The 15,976-nt window shown below is 37.7% G+C and overlaps 1 long non-coding RNA gene and 1 other non-coding gene across 2 annotated transcripts; both read left to right on the top strand.

The window, feature by feature from the left end:
* The first annotated feature begins 587 nt into the window (after positions 1 to 587).
* On the top strand, positions 588 to 10,972 carry LOC110779609 (uncharacterized). The gene is made up of 8 exons (XR_008930565.1): positions 588 to 1,039; positions 1,141 to 1,229; positions 1,338 to 1,438; positions 2,089 to 2,152; positions 8,636 to 8,724; positions 8,833 to 8,933; positions 9,584 to 9,647; positions 10,629 to 10,972. It is a non-coding gene; the product is annotated as an uncharacterized lncRNA (long non-coding RNA).
* Positions 10,973 to 15,115: 4,143 nt separating this feature from the next.
* LOC130470942 (small nucleolar RNA R71) lies at positions 15,116 to 15,222 on the top strand. The gene has a single exon (XR_008931655.1). It is a non-coding gene; the product is annotated as a small nucleolar RNA R71 (small nucleolar RNA).
* The last annotated feature ends 754 nt before the right edge of the window (positions 15,223 to 15,976 follow it).

The raw sequence follows: 15,976 nt of genomic DNA, 5'->3' as shown, positions 1-15,976 counted from the left end.
CCCAAACTTGCTTACCATAGTCACGGTGAACGGCCCAAACCACCTAGACTTAAGTTTTCCAGGAAATAACTTAAGCCTAGAGTTAAAAAGTAGAACCTTGTCGCCCACCGCGAACTCTCTATGCAAAATGTGATTGTCGTGCCACTTCTTGGTCTTTTCCTTATAAATCCGGGCACTATCATAGGCTTGTAGTCGGAATTCATCGAGCTCACCCAATTGAAGTAACCGCTTCTCACCGGCTAGCTTTGCATCCATGTTGAGCTGTTTGATTGCCCAATAAGCCTTGTACTCCATTTCTACTGGTAAGTGACATGCCTTGCCATACACCAACCGATACGGTGAGGTACCAATAGGTGTCTTAAAGGCGGTTCTGTATGCCCATAGAGTATCATCTAGCTTATCGCTCCAATCCTTCCTAGTCTTCGCAACCACTTTCTCAAGGATAGATTTGATCTCTCGGTTGGAGACCTCAACTTGACCACTCGTCTGAGGGTGGTAGGCTAGCCCAGTGCGGTGATAAACCCCATACTTGCGCAGGAGCGTATCCAGATGCTTCTCATGGAAGTGTGACCCTCCATCACTTGTAATCCCCCGTAAATTTATGAATTTTATTAAATATATTTTAACGTATATTACTTATATTTAAATAGAATTTATGAATTTTAGTAATAAAAATATAATTAACGTATATTTATTTTATTTTATTTACGTTTTAAATATTTTAACGATTTATGAAATTAAAAGTAATTTTAGAATTTTACGTTGAAAAGAATTCGAATTACGAAAACGCGTTCGATTGAATTTGGATAAACAATCCTAACTATTTTTGGATTCGAACAACCTCAATTTTAGTCCTAGCCCAAGTTGGCAAATCCCAAAGAAGTAAACCCATATCCCAACCCATGTTCCAATTTCACGTAAACAACCCTCCTCTCCTCTCATTCAACTTCACGTGAAAAACCCAAACAACAAAACCTCCTTCTCTCCTGCCGCCCTGCCGCCGCCCAGCCGTCGGACCTCTACCGTGTTCTCGCCGCCGGTAACCTTGTTCTCTCCTTTCCTTGTTCCCTCCTTCTCCTTCGTCCTTTCGTTTCCCTTTTCTCCTTTGTTCTTCCTTAACCGTGTTCGGTTTTCACGCAGCAACCACAGAAGCTCCGTGAGCTTTCCTCGTCGTCGGCGCAACCACCAGCGCAGCCGCCGCGCAGATCCCGACCACCGGCCCGTGCATGGTAGTCTCCCTTTGTTTCTCTTCCGTTTTCTATTTTCTTTCTCATTCGTTTTTCTTTTTTTCCCATGTTATTCATTTCTTGCCCTCCTCCTCTTTCTTGTTTGCACAGCTGCACAACCTCGCTGCCACCACGCACCGCCGTGTGCCGACCACCCTCGTCGTTGCGGCGCTGCCATTGCCGCCGGCCAGCAGTACCTTCTTCTTCTTTTGGTTATTTCATCCCCCTTCATTTTATTTAAATTATTATTTATCTTTTAATAAATTAATCAATGTTAATTTTCATGATTTAAATTATTAAGTTTTGATGATGTATTTAGAATTCAGATTATATGTTGATATTATAAATTAGTTTATTTCAGATTTGTTAATCATGTTTAAATTTGGATTTTAATTATGTTTTGTCAATTTAAATAATGTTTTCTTGGATTAGATTTATAGTTTTATGGTCTAATTATAATTTTCAGATTATATGTTTTATATAATTAAGTTGTTAATTTTCAGATTATATAATTTGATTAAAATAGGAGTTTTAATTATTAAAGTATGAATTTTTAAGGTTTTTAATGATTTTAAATCATGGTAGGATGTTTATGAATTATTAAAGTTATTATTTTTATGATTTCAAAGTTTTGGGAGTAGTTTGAAATTAGTTATATTGCTGAAAATTTAAAGTACGATGTTTGCAAAGAGTTTTCAACGAATTTCAATCACTAATTCAGTAATTGTTATGCTAGGAAATCAAATATTCAAGTTTTGTTATTGGAGAAAAGTTCTAAAAATGTTTAGGATGTAGTTAGAATGTGTTATTATAGCTGTGAACGATTAGAAGTTGATTGGGAATCCTTGTTGGTTGTTTTTAGGCGGAGAATTCTCTATAGGTGACTTTTGAATTATTAAAGTGGTCTTGCAGTTTGTTTACACAAGGTACGTACATACATGTGTGCTTGGAATGTGTGTTATTTGTTGAAACCATGTTGAAATTGTTGATGAATTTGGGTATGTTGGAATTACATGTTTAATATTGTTGGATGGACATGTTGAACATATATATTTCGTTGTGAGTATTATAACATGTTAGTATGGATGATTGATGCAAACATGTTGGTTGGGAACACTAGATTATTTTATTCATATATTGATTCAGGTCGATTGATCGTTGTTTCCTTTTAGCTTTTCACTACTTTATGAGGGCCGAGGACCTTGTTCAGTAAGTTGAAACCTTATACCCATATAGAGGGGTTGATCAGTATTAAAGGAAATGTTGAATTTAATTGGAATGAGTCTTGATTGATACCCTTGTGATCACTTACTTAATTCCAAGATAAAAACAGTTGTGAATAAATGTGGATTGTATGCCTTATGTGATTGTTGAGTCATAACAGGGTTTCAATTTGTAAATCATGTAAAGTGAAACTGAGTAGCAATAGCTTTAGACTGTGCACGTCTAAAGTGACGGACAAACAGGAGTTGGGGTTCATGGTGGTAGCCCATGGCCTTTATCTCGGACCGGATTGATCACCGTGTCTTATTTTTATTCAAACGTTCCTCGATATCGCAGGTCACTGAGGTTACGGAGTCGCGCCCGTACCTCGTCTTCCTTAGTGAAGCCTCTAGCTAGAAAACTCGGTCCATTGCCTATTTCAATTAAAATAATATTATTGTTATAAAAGTCTAGTCCAGTCTACCCTAGTCTAGTTAAGTATGGTCGTCAAATTATCATGTTTTGTCTGCCCTTATTTATGTTTATTAGTATCATGATAGGATGGTTCGTTTAATAGTATCATGTTAGGATCGTTATTGCTTTTAGTATGTAGTACTCAGCTTTGCTGATTACGTGCTTTGTTTGTGTGTGTTGATCATGGCTATGCCTTATTGATCCTGTGATGACCCATCTTTGGTGAGCAGTCTCTAAGGATCAATAAGCGTTGCCCATCTACAGGTTTGAAGATATATGATGCATCATTGGGATCGGGATTAGAGAGTTTGTAGTTATATTTGTTTTGTTAAGTGATTTGGTTCGTTAACTTAGACTTGAAATTTGTCGTACTATTCGTATTTCCTTATTTTCGTTAATTGGTTTTTGGACTTAATATGTAATCGATTATTATGAACCTAAAAGTTAGTTTTATGTTTTCCGCTGCAAAATTCTGAATAAGCCGTTACGTTTTCACACGGGCGATAATACTTTGATAATTCTCTATAGGTATATTTATAAAAGGGTTATTTTAGAAAAAGGGAATTGTCGGGGTGTTAAAAAGTGGTATCTAGAAGCTTATGGTTTTATTTCAATAATTTTTAGGCGCCTAAACTAACTAGTTTTCTAAAACGAATTTTCTAGAATCGAGCTCCTACGTATTATAGTGTTCAAAAATTGGTACTTTTTTTTTGGGGGGCGATTTCCTTTTATCTTGTTTGAAAGCATATTAATATTTCTTATGTAAGTTCGAACTTGACTTATGTATTTGAAACTTTTCGTTTATTCGAATTAAGTACTTTCTTTTTATTTTCGAATTTAACTAAATATATTCGAAAAAAAAAGAAAAAAAGAAAAAAATATATATATATTCTTTTATTTTATTTATTCGTTTAATAAAATTATTTCTTACTAATCGTTCTTTTTATTCTTTGAATTCTTCAATGTTTGACATATTATGATTTATTATGAGAGATGGGTAATATAGGAAAGGGCATATAGGATAGAATTATATGTGCATTAGTAGCTAGTTAATTCTAGCATAAGAAGTTAATTTTTATGTGCATGTGTTAAATGTTTGAGTGTTGCATTTCAATGTGCATAAAAGAAATTGTTTGATTCCACCAAACTTATTGTTTTTATTGAACTTTGATTATGGTTTGGTTATTATTAGTGAGACCTTAAGCTGTTTGTTCATGAATAAAATGTTTTTTCCAAGTGCACCAACATAGTATCCCTTGAGAAGATCGATGAATACTGAGGATCTAGATTTCACTCCACAAGTTTCCAAGGAAAGAACAGCTAGGAAAGATGCCTTAAACAGTTGAAGTTGTAATAGTTAGTTAGTTCTTAAATGTTTTGGAGAATAAGTAGCAAAGCTACAACAGTTTAAAGTTAAAGCAATAGGAGTTTGAGTTATTATTTATTCTTTTCAAGGATGTAATAAACCTTTATAGAATTAGCAATAAAAGTTAAAGTATTATTTTCATTTTGAGAATTCCATAATACACTAAGCTTTAAGTAGCACGCAAGGGATTAATTCTTTTTATTGTTTGCATACTCGATGTGAATTGTGGATCAATTTAATTGCCACAAAAATAGTAGATGATTTGAGTGCATAAGGGAAATGAGGGGTAATCTAGACCCTTATGACTAATATGATTCAAAATATTATGCCTTATGTGCGGAATGTGAATATTCTTTATGGATGAGTGACGATGGTTACTCTAATATTGTTGTACTTTCTTGAATAAGTGTTTGTTGATGTGATCCCTTGATCAAATCTTTTCCTTTAATGAATACATATGAGTTATATTTCGAACCTAAAGTAGAATATATATTAATTTCAGCGTGTTATAGAATGACCAACCATAATGACTTAGTTGTTGCTATTTGCCTCTTGGCGGAAAAGCTGGCCCAAGAGAGAACTGAGCGTTCCGATTCTGCTGGGGACATGTTTGAGAGACTAGCCAAAGTTAAGTCACCATACTTTAAGGGGCAAACTGATCTTACCTTTATAGAGAACTAGGTTAGAGAGTTTGAGAAATTGTTTGGGGCTGTGAACTGTCCTGAGAATATGAGAGTGGGTCAAGTTGTCATGTATTTGAAAGATGAAGCTGGTTTATGGTGGAGAGATAATAGAGTTAGGCTTAGCACTGCTGAGAGATTCAATTAGGATTCGTTTTTTACTGCCTTAAGGAAAAAGTTTTATCATCCTTTTTGAGAAAGCAAAAGGCACAAGAATTCATAAACCTTAGGATGGGAAGTATGACCATTTCCGATTACTATAGCAAATTTATAGCACTGTCGAGGTTTGCACCTGAGGTTGTAGCCACAGAGGAGCTAAAGGCTCGGAGGTTTGAGCAAGGTTTGATTAATGAGATCCAATTAGGATTAGGTGGGGAAACCTTTACATCTTTGGATATTGTGTATGGGAAAGCTGCTCATATTTATGGTTTGCAGTTTAGAAGGGACAAGAAAAATATTGTTGTTGGGGAGAAAAGAAAAAAGTTTAATGCTGGGGAAAACCAAGGGAATTTCAAGGGGAATATCAATGAAAATGGGAATGGATATGGAAACTTTCAAGGAAGGAACAAACAGGGGCACAACAATAGGAACCAATCTGAGAGAGTGTATCAATGTAAGATGTGAAATAACAACCATCCTGGTAGGAATTGTAAGGGAGAATTAGTGAACTGTAACTATTGTCAGAAAACGGGGCATAGGAAGTATGAGTGCTTTACTAAGCAGAAAAAGGAACAAAATGGTAATGAGAGTGGTAACCAGGTGAAGTCGGGATTTAACCAGTCAAGAAATTAGAGTTCGAAGCCTATAGGGTACAGCCAAGGAAACCTCCATAAGTCTGCTAATTAGAATAACAACCATAACAAGGCCCCGGGTAAACTGTCTGTGATAAGTCAAAATGAAGCTGAACGACCTGTTGACTTAGTTTCTGTTACTTTTCTATTAACTCTGTGCTAGTTAGAAAGTTATTTGATTCAGGGAAAGATTATTCTTTTATTTCGTCATCTCTTATTAAGAGTCCGAAGTTAGTAGATTTTGAGGTGATTGATTTACCCGTTAGTATTCCTACTATTGTAACCATAAGGTGTACCAAATTGTTTAAGAACTTGCCTTGTGAACTATTTTTCGGTTGTGTGAGCTAGATGTGAGTTAAGAAGTCGGAATGAAGATCGAGGATGTTCCAATTGTGAATGAATTCATGGATGTGTTTCCTAGTGAGATTGCAGGTATGCCACTTGCTAAGAGCCGTTGAGTCCCCTATAGACTTAGTTCCTAGAATGACGCATATATCTAGAGCACCATATAGAATGACACCTCCTGAAATGAGCTAATTAAGACAAAGTTGCAAGATTTGTTTGGTCAAGGAATATACTAGGCCTAGTACATCACCGTGGGGAGCTCCTGTTTTGTTTGTTAAGGAGAAAGATAAGTGTATGGAATTATGCATCGATTTTAGGAAGCTAAACACCATCAAGAACAATTATCCCTTACCTAGGAGAGATGACATATTGGATCAATTGAATTGGGCGAGTGTGTTCTCGAAGACTGAATCGTGTTTGAAGTACCACCAATTGAGGATAGCTGATAAGGGCCTAAGACCTCATTAGGACTCGTTATTGTCATTAAGGGTTTAGAGTAACGTCTTTTGGGTTAACCAATGCACCTGCCATAATTATGGATTTGATGAATAAGATTTTCCACGATTTCCGAATTAAGTTCGTTATTATGTTATTGATGATATCCTGATTTATTCAAGGAATGAGAAAGAGCATGACAAACACTTGAGGATTATTTTGGAGACGCTTACAAAGAATCTAGTTTTTTTTTTAAATGAAGTATGCAAATCGTGAAGTCATGTGTGTATAAGTGACACCAACGTAAAAGTGAAGGACTAAATTGATTGAGAACTATGTTACGTACGGGAATAAATTTAAGAGAAAATTTGAGTGGTCAAGGATCGTTAGAAATCATTTGTTGTCTGGAAAAGATGAAAGGAAATACATGAATTGGTGCAAGAGCTAAGGGTTAATCTCAAAAGTTATACACCCCTGAAAAGCGTAATGAGGTTCGGTAAAAAGGAAAAGTTGAATAGAAAGAGTTTATGTAGATCCTGCTAAGATTCAAGCTGTGAGTGAGTGACCTACTCCAAAGAACGTGTCCGATATTTGAAGTTTTCTAAGCCTAGATGGCTATTATAGGAGGTTGTGAAAGACTTTTCGAAGAAAGAAAAACCAGCGACCAACTTGTTGAAAAAGGAATCGAAATTCAAGTGGAGTGAGAAATGTGAAGAAGCTTCCCAGATTTTAAAGGAATGTTTGACCTCTGAACCTGTTGTCGTGTCAATTGAAACCTTATGAGGCTAATTACCCTATGAATGACCTAGAGCTAGCTGCTATTGTGTTATCTGTGAATATTTGAAGACATTACCTTTATATGAAAACATGTTAGATCCTTATCGATCATAAAAGTTTGAAATTTTATCAAAAAGGGTCCAGTTGAATCTTGTGGACAACATTGAAAATGATACTGCTTTCCACTCTGCAACTGATGGTCAGCCTGAGAGCACTAACCAAACCATGGGAGATATGTTGAGAGCATGTACTATTGAACTTGAAGAGAATTTGGGAGATCATTTAGATTTGATTGAATTTTCGTTCATCAATAGTTACCATGCGAGCATTACGATGTCACATTTTGAGGAATTGCATGGAAAGAAGTGTAGAAGTCCACTTGCTGGAATGATTTTTGTGAAAATGTTGTATTGGGAACAGAATTAGTTGAAGGAAAACTATCCAAAGTTATTCCCTGAGATGAGTTACGAGGGCGTAACTCGTTTTCTTTAAGAGGGGTAGAATGCGATAGAAATTCGCACTTTTTTACCTGTTTTATGGTGATTTTATGCATTTTATGCCCATTTTTATAACTTATACATGTTGATGTAAAGCAAATAGATTCTCCACATAAGAAAAGGATGTTCATGAGTAACACAAACAGCTTTAATTGAGTTGGCAAAAGAGTGCACATAGGTGGCACAAGTACTCCTCTAGTGAGAATAAGTTAAAATCTTTTGGGGAAATGTGGGAATTTCCGTGTCAAGTTTCGGGACGAAACTTCTTTTAAGAGGGGTAGATTGTAATCCCCCGTAAATTTATGAATTTTATTAAATATATTTTAACGTATATTACTTATATTTAAATAGAATTTATGAATTTTAGTAATAAAAATATAATTAACGTATATTTATTTTATTTTATTTACGTTTTAAATATTTTAACGATTTATGAAATTAAAAGTAATTTTAGAATTTTACGTTGAAAAGAATTCGAATTACGAAAACGCGTTCGATTGAATTTGGATAAACAATCCTAACTATTTTTGGATTCGAACAACCTCAATTTTAGTCCTAGCCCAAGTTGGCAAATCCCAAAGAAGTAAACCCATATCCCAACCCATGTTCCAATTTCACGTAAACAACCCTCCTCTCCTCTCATTCAACTTCACGTGAAAAACCCAAACAACAAAACCTCCTTCTCTCCTGCCGCCCTGCCGCCGCCCAGCCGTCGGACCTCTACCGTGTTCTCGCCGCCGGTAACCTTGTTCTCTCCTTTCCTTGTTCCCTCCTTCTCCTTCGTCCTTTCGTTTCCCTTTTCTCCTTTGTTCTTCCTTAACCGTGTTCGGTTTTCACGCAGCAACCACAGAAGCTCCGTGAGCTTTCCTCGTCGTCGGCGCAACCACCAGCGCAGCCGCCGCGCAGATCCCGACCACCGGCCCGTGCATGGTAGTCTCCCTTTGTTTCTCTTCCGTTTTCTATTTTCTTTCTCATTCGTTTTTCTTTTTTTCCCATGTTATTCATTTCTTGCCCTCCTCCTCTTTCTTGTTTGCACAGCTGCACAACCTCGCTGCCACCACGCACCGCCGTGTGCCGACCACCCTCGTCGTTGCGGCGCTGCCATTGCCGCCGGCCAGCAGTACCTTCTTCTTCTTTTGGTTATTTCATCCCCCTTCATTTTATTTAAATTATTATTTATCTTTTAATAAATTAATCAATGTTAATTTTCATGATTTAAATTATTAAGTTTTGATGATGTATTTAGAATTCAGATTATATGTTGATATTATAAATTAGTTTATTTCAGATTTGTTAATCATGTTTAAATTTGGATTTTAATTATGTTTTGTCAATTTAAATAATGTTTTCTTGGATTAGATTTATAGTTTTATGGTCTAATTATAATTTTCAGATTATATGTTTTATATAATTAAGTTGTTAATTTTCAGATTATATAATTTGATTAAAATAGGAGTTTTAATTATTAAAGTATGAATTTTTAAGGTTTTTAATGATTTTAAATCATGGTAGGATGTTTATGAATTATTAAAGTTATTATTTTTATGATTTCAAAGTTTTGGGAGTAGTTTGAAATTAGTTATATTGCTGAAAATTTAAAGTACGATGTTTGCAAAGAGTTTTCAACGAATTTCAATCACTAATTCAGTAATTGTTATGCTAGGAAATCAAATATTCAAGTTTTGTTATTGGAGAAAAGTTCTAAAAATGTTTAGGATGTAGTTAGAATGTGTTATTATAGCTGTGAACGATTAGAAGTTGATTGGGAATCCTTGTTGGTTGTTTTTAGGCGGAGAATTCTCTATAGGTGACTTTTGAATTATTAAAGTGGTCTTGCAGTTTGTTTACACAAGGTACGTACATACATGTGTGCTTGGAATGTGTGTTATTTGTTGAAACCATGTTGAAATTGTTGATGAATTTGGGTATGTTGGAATTACATGTTTAATATTGTTGGATGGACATGTTGAACATATATATTTCGTTGTGAGTATTATAACATGTTAGTATGGATGATTGATGCAAACATGTTGGTTGGGAACACTAGATTATTTTATTCATATATTGATTCAGGTCGATTGATCGTTGTTTCCTTTTAGCTTTTCACTACTTTATGAGGGCCGAGGACCTTGTTCAGTAAGTTGAAACCTTATACCCATATAGAGGGGTTGATCAGTATTAAAGGAAATGTTGAATTTAATTGGAATGAGTCTTGATTGATACCCTTGTGATCACTTACTTAATTCCAAGATAAAAACAGTTGTGAATAAATGTGGATTGTATGCCTTATGTGATTGTTGAGTCATAACAGGGTTTCAATTTGTAAATCATGTAAAGTGAAACTGAGTAGCAATAGCTTTAGACTGTGCACGTCTAAAGTGACGGACAAACAGGAGTTGGGGTTCATGGTGGTAGCCCATGGCCTTTATCTCGGACCGGATTGATCACCGTGTCTTATTTTTATTCAAACGTTCCTCGATATCGCAGGTCACTGAGGTTACGGAGTCGCGCCCGTACCTCGTCTTCCTTAGTGAAGCCTCTAGCTAGAAAACTCGGTCCATTGCCTATTTCAATTAAAATAATATTATTGTTATAAAAGTCTAGTCCAGTCTACCCTAGTCTAGTTAAGTATGGTCGTCAAATTATCATGTTTTGTCTGCCCTTATTTATGTTTATTAGTATCATGATAGGATGGTTCGTTTAATAGTATCATGTTAGGATCGTTATTGCTTTTAGTATGTAGTACTCAGCTTTGCTGATTACGTGCTTTGTTTGTGTGTGTTGATCATGGCTATGCCTTATTGATCCTGTGATGACCCATCTTTGGTGAGCAGTCTCTAAGGATCAATAAGCGTTGCCCATCTACAGGTTTGAAGATATATGATGCATCATTGGGATCGGGATTAGAGAGTTTGTAGTTATATTTGTTTTGTTAAGTGATTTGGTTCGTTAACTTAGACTTGAAATTTGTCGTACTATTCGTATTTCCTTATTTTCGTTAATTGGTTTTTGGACTTAATATGTAATCGATTATTATGAACCTAAAAGTTAGTTTTATGTTTTCCGCTGCAAAATTCTGAATAAGCCGTTACGTTTTCACACGGGCGATAATACTTTGATAATTCTCTATAGGTATATTTATAAAAGGGTTATTTTAGAAAAAGGGAATTGTCGGGGTGTTACATCACTAATCAAAGCGTGCGGAACCCCAAATCTAGGAAAAATGATCTTCTTGAACAGGGAAATGACTGTCTTAGCATCGTTAGTAGGTGAGGCAACGGCTTCCACCCACTTGGACACATAATCTACAGCAACAAGGATATACAAGTTACCCTTGGACGATGGGAATGGTCCCATGTAGTCGATTCCCCACACATCGAAAACTTCAACCTCAAGGATCCCGTTCTGTGGAATCTCATACCTCCTCGAAATAGTGCCGGCCCTCTGGCACGCATCACAAGCTATAATAAAAGCCTGTGCATCCTTGAACATAGTAGCTAGTAAAAACCACATTGTGACAGCTTAGCGTTGGTCTTTGCCGGTCCATGGTGACCACCATAAGGTGAAGAATGACACCTACTGATAATACCTTGGACTTCCCATTCCGGAACGCAACGTTTGTACAACCCTTCAGCAGTCTCACGAAACAAATAAGGGTCATCCCAGAAGTAAAACCGAACATCATGTATGAATTTCTTCTTCTGTTGATATGTAAGATCGGCCGAAAGAATTCTCCCCACAATGTAGTTAGCAAAATCTGCGAACCATGGTGACTGACTGGCAAGTGCAAGTAAATGATCATCCGGAAATGAATCATCAATCGGTGTAGATCCCTTACCATCGTCATACCTCAATCTAGACAAGTGATCTGCAACTACATTCTCAGCCCTTTTCTTGTCGCGGATCTCTAGATCAAACTCCTGTAGCAGTAGTATCCATCGAATAAGCCTAGGCTTGGCTTCCTTCTTAGAGAGCAGATACTTAAGGGCCGCATGGTCAGTATAGACTATCACCTTGGATCCAATCAGATAGGTGCGGAATTTATCCAAGGCATAGACTATAGCTAGAAGCTCCTTCTCAGTAGTAGCATAATTAACTTGAGCTTCATCTAAGGTCTTACTTGCATAATAGATGGCATGCAAAACCTTCTCCTTTCTCTGACCCAAAACTGCCCCAACTGCATAATCAATTGCATCACACATTATCTCAAACGGAAGATCCCATTCGAGAGAACGAATGATGGGAGCCGAAATCAGTGCCTGTTTAATCCTGTCAAAGGCCTCAAGACAAGCATCAGTAAACACAAACGGGGCATCCTTGAGGAGGAGCTGGGTAAGTGGTTTAACAATTTTAGAAAAATCCTTGATAAAGCGGCGATAAAACCCCTCATAACCAAGAAAACTTCTAACACCCTTCACATTAACTGGAGGGCGTAATTGTTCAATCACTTGGACCTTAGCTCGATCCACCTGAATGCCCTTATCAGATATCAAATGTCCCAAAACCACCCCTTCAGTAACCATGAAATGACACTTTTCCCAGTTCAAGACTAAATTACATTCTTCACATCTTTTCAAGACTTTAGTCAGATTTAGCAAGCAAGAATCAAAAGAAGTACCATAGACGCTAAAATCATCCATAAACACTTCCATGATAGACTCAATAAAATCAGAAAAGATACTCATCATGCAACGTTGGAAAGTAGCAGGTGCATTGCACAGACCAAAAGGCATCCTACGAAATGCAAAGGTACCATAGGGACAGGTGAAGGTGGTCTTTTCCTGGTCGTCTAGATGTATGGGAATTTGAAAGAAACCGGAATAACCATCCAGATAACAGAAAAATTTGTGACAGGCTAGCCTTTCTAACATTTGATCAATGAAGGGAAGGGGAAAATGGTCCTTTTTAGTAGCAACATTAAGACGCCTATAATCGATGCACATGCGCCAACCTGTGACTACCCTAGTCGGTATCAACTCATTTTTTTCATTTCTCACCACAGTTGTCCCCCCTTTCTTAGGCACTACCTAAACAGGACTCACCCACTTAGAATCAGACACAGCATACACAATACCCGCATCAAGCAATTTCATAACTTCAGCTTTTACAACATCTTGCATGACAGGGTTCAAACGACGCTGGGTTTGGATGCATGGTTTATGATTTTCATCTAGATGTATCCTATGCATACAAAAGTCAGGGCTAATACCCTTTAAATCATCAATACTGTACCCAATGGCCTTTTTGTGCCTTTTCAACACAATAAGAAGTTGGGATAACTGGTCTGCATCAAGTGCAGTATTGACGATCACAGGGCAAAATTGTTCATCATCTAAAAACGCATATTTAAGGTTAGCGGGAAGAGGCTTAAGTTCGGGTTTCTTTACCTCTTTAACAGAACAAACTGGCCGAACTAATCTCTTCAATTTGGTGCTCTCCGGTTCAGATTCTCCACCATTAAGAGCCAACTCCAGAGCATCCACTTCAGCACTCCAAGAACTGCTATCACCTGCAGAAGACTCACAACAAAGCACTGCCTCCAAAGGGTCTCTTTCGAGAACTTGGGAGACGTTATCACGAGTAATAAAATCAACTACATCTATGCGATAGCATTGTTCCTCCTCTAGCATGGGACTTTTTAAGACACTATTCAGGTTAAAAGTCACCTTATCATCCCCAACAGACAATGTCAATTTCCCACTTTTAACATCAATTACCGCCCCCGCCGTGTGAAGGAAGGGTCTACCTAAGATTATGGGAATTTGAGAATCCTCCTGCATGTCTAATACTACAAAGTCTACAGGTATATAGAATTTACCTACACTAACAGGGACGTCCTCTAAAACACCTAAGGGGTATTTGACAGAACGGTCGCCCATTTGTAGAGTGATAATGGTAACCTTAAGCTCACCCATATTCAGCTTAGTACAGACAGACAAAGGCATGACAGACACACTAGCACCTAGATCACATAAAGCTTTATCAATAAATACGGTGCCAATGTTACATGGGATGGAAAAACTCCCGGGGTCTTTAAGTTTAGGTGGAGACTTGTTTTGCAAATAAGCACTACATTGTTCAGTGAAAGCTACAGTCTCTACCTCACAAAAAGCACGTTTCCTGGTCAAAATATCTTTCATGAATTTAGCATAAACAGGAACCTGTAAAATTAATTCAGTAAAAGGAACCGTTACATGCAAATTTTTGACCACTTCCAAGAATCTGCCAAACTGCTTGTCTAGCTTATTCTTGAGTTGTCGGTTTTCGGTTTGGGAAGGGGAGTGCAATAGGTGGTACTTGAATATCCGCCCCCTTCTTAACCTCAGTTGTAGCCTCATTCTCATTGACTACCTTTTCAGCTTCCTTTTCATCCATAACTATCTTCGGGATTTCCTCACTGACCAGATCACTAGCAGACACCCCAAAATCAACCTCAACCGGCATAGAAGGACCATCATAATCCCTACCACTCCTCAATGTAATTGCATTAGCAGTCTCCCTATTTTCGGGCTGTGAAGGAAATTGGCCTGGTGGCCTCCCTACAATAGTAGTAGCCATCTGTGCCAACTGTGTATCAATGATCTTGTTGTGAGCAGTAAGAGCATCGATTTTTGCATCCTTTTCACTTAGAGATTTTTGCATTTGTAGCATCATGTTTCTCATCTCTATTAGCATAGGGTCAGGCTGTGTGGTTTGAGGTGGTGGTGGTGGAGGTGAAGTGTGTTGTCTAGGGAACCCAGGTGGTCCACTAGACTGTTGGTTGTAGTTGTTCCGTGGTTGGTAGGGTTGGTATGGTTGTTGTGGTGGATGTTGGACTTGGTGAGGGTTCTGGATATTGTTGCTCCTGTAGGATAGTAGAGGGTTGTTTTTGTAGCCCTCATTGTAAGAGTTGGAGAATGGGTTATTTTGTTTGTAGGATTGAAATGCGTGACATTGTTCAACAGAGTTCCTACATTCCGGTGCATAATGACTAGACCTTCCACAACTTTCACAAACAGTAGCAGGTTTGGCACTCATAGCAGCTACACTAGCAGGTTGGGCAGATTGAGTATTGGCTGCTTGCATATTATCAAACTTATAGTGTAAAGCAGTCAATTGGGCAGTTAATTGTTCAATAGAATTTAAATCATGCTTACCACCCCTATTAGATAGACCTCTAGGATTTTCATACTGGGCATTGTGAATGGCTATCTCCTCAATCACCTCCATAGCTCTAGGCACCTTAAGTTGCATGAACCTCCCACTGGCAGCTGAATCCAACAAACATCTAGACTCATTGCCCAGACCATTATAAAACTGCTGAATCAAGAACCAATCTTCCAAACCATGGTGCGGGCACTCTCTTTGCAAATCCTTGAATCTCTCCCAGACCTCGAACAAACTCTCATCTGCTTGTTGTGAGATACCTAATATCTGACCCCTCAGACGAGCCGTTTTCTCAGGTGGAAAATATTTAACATAAAAAGCAAGAGCCAAGGACTCCCAATTAGTGATTTTCAAAGCCGCCCGATTCAGCCCATTAATCCACAGTTTAGCTTTCTCACTCAAAGAGAACGGGAAAAGTATCTCCATAGTCTGCTCCGGAGTCAATCCCTTTTGCTTGATGGTGGAACAATATTGGATAAAGGACTGAATGTGAAGATTCGGATCTTCACCTGGTTCCCCACCGTACTGGCGTCTCTCGATCATGTTAATCAATGCAGGCTCAATCTTGAAGGTCTCAGCTGCAATAGAAGGCATGATCGCCTTTGGTAGCACGGACAGACTTGGCTTAGAATAGCCTGTAAGCCGTGGGGTAGGTGGCGGTATCAGATTTTCGTCACCCATCTCTATCTCTGAAACTGAATCTGTATCTGAAGGAAAAAGATCGCCAATATTATGATCAGAATCAGAGTAATTCCCACACTGTGCAATGAAAGTTCTTCGTCTAGGTTCTTTCGGGCTCAGGATCGAATGGAGTAAGATTACTAGTACCTACGGTCCTGGGCATAGACAAAGACTACAAAACAATGTGAGATCCGGTCTCAAGGAACGTGAGTTCCTTGAGTAGTAACAAACAATAATCTAGGATAAGCAATCAACAACAGAAAATAAAACCGTTTCCCCGGCAACGGCGCCAAATTTTGACAGGCTAAAGTCGTATCACCTAATCAAAAATAACCTAAGTCCACTAGCTAGATAG

Source organism: Spinacia oleracea, chromosome 3 (assembly GCF_020520425.1).
Source record: "Spinacia oleracea cultivar Varoflay chromosome 3, BTI_SOV_V1, whole genome shotgun sequence".
In the NCBI taxonomy this organism is placed as follows: domain Eukaryota; kingdom Viridiplantae; phylum Streptophyta; class Magnoliopsida; order Caryophyllales; family Amaranthaceae; genus Spinacia; species Spinacia oleracea.
This window is presented reverse-complemented; position numbering and strand designations above follow the sequence as displayed.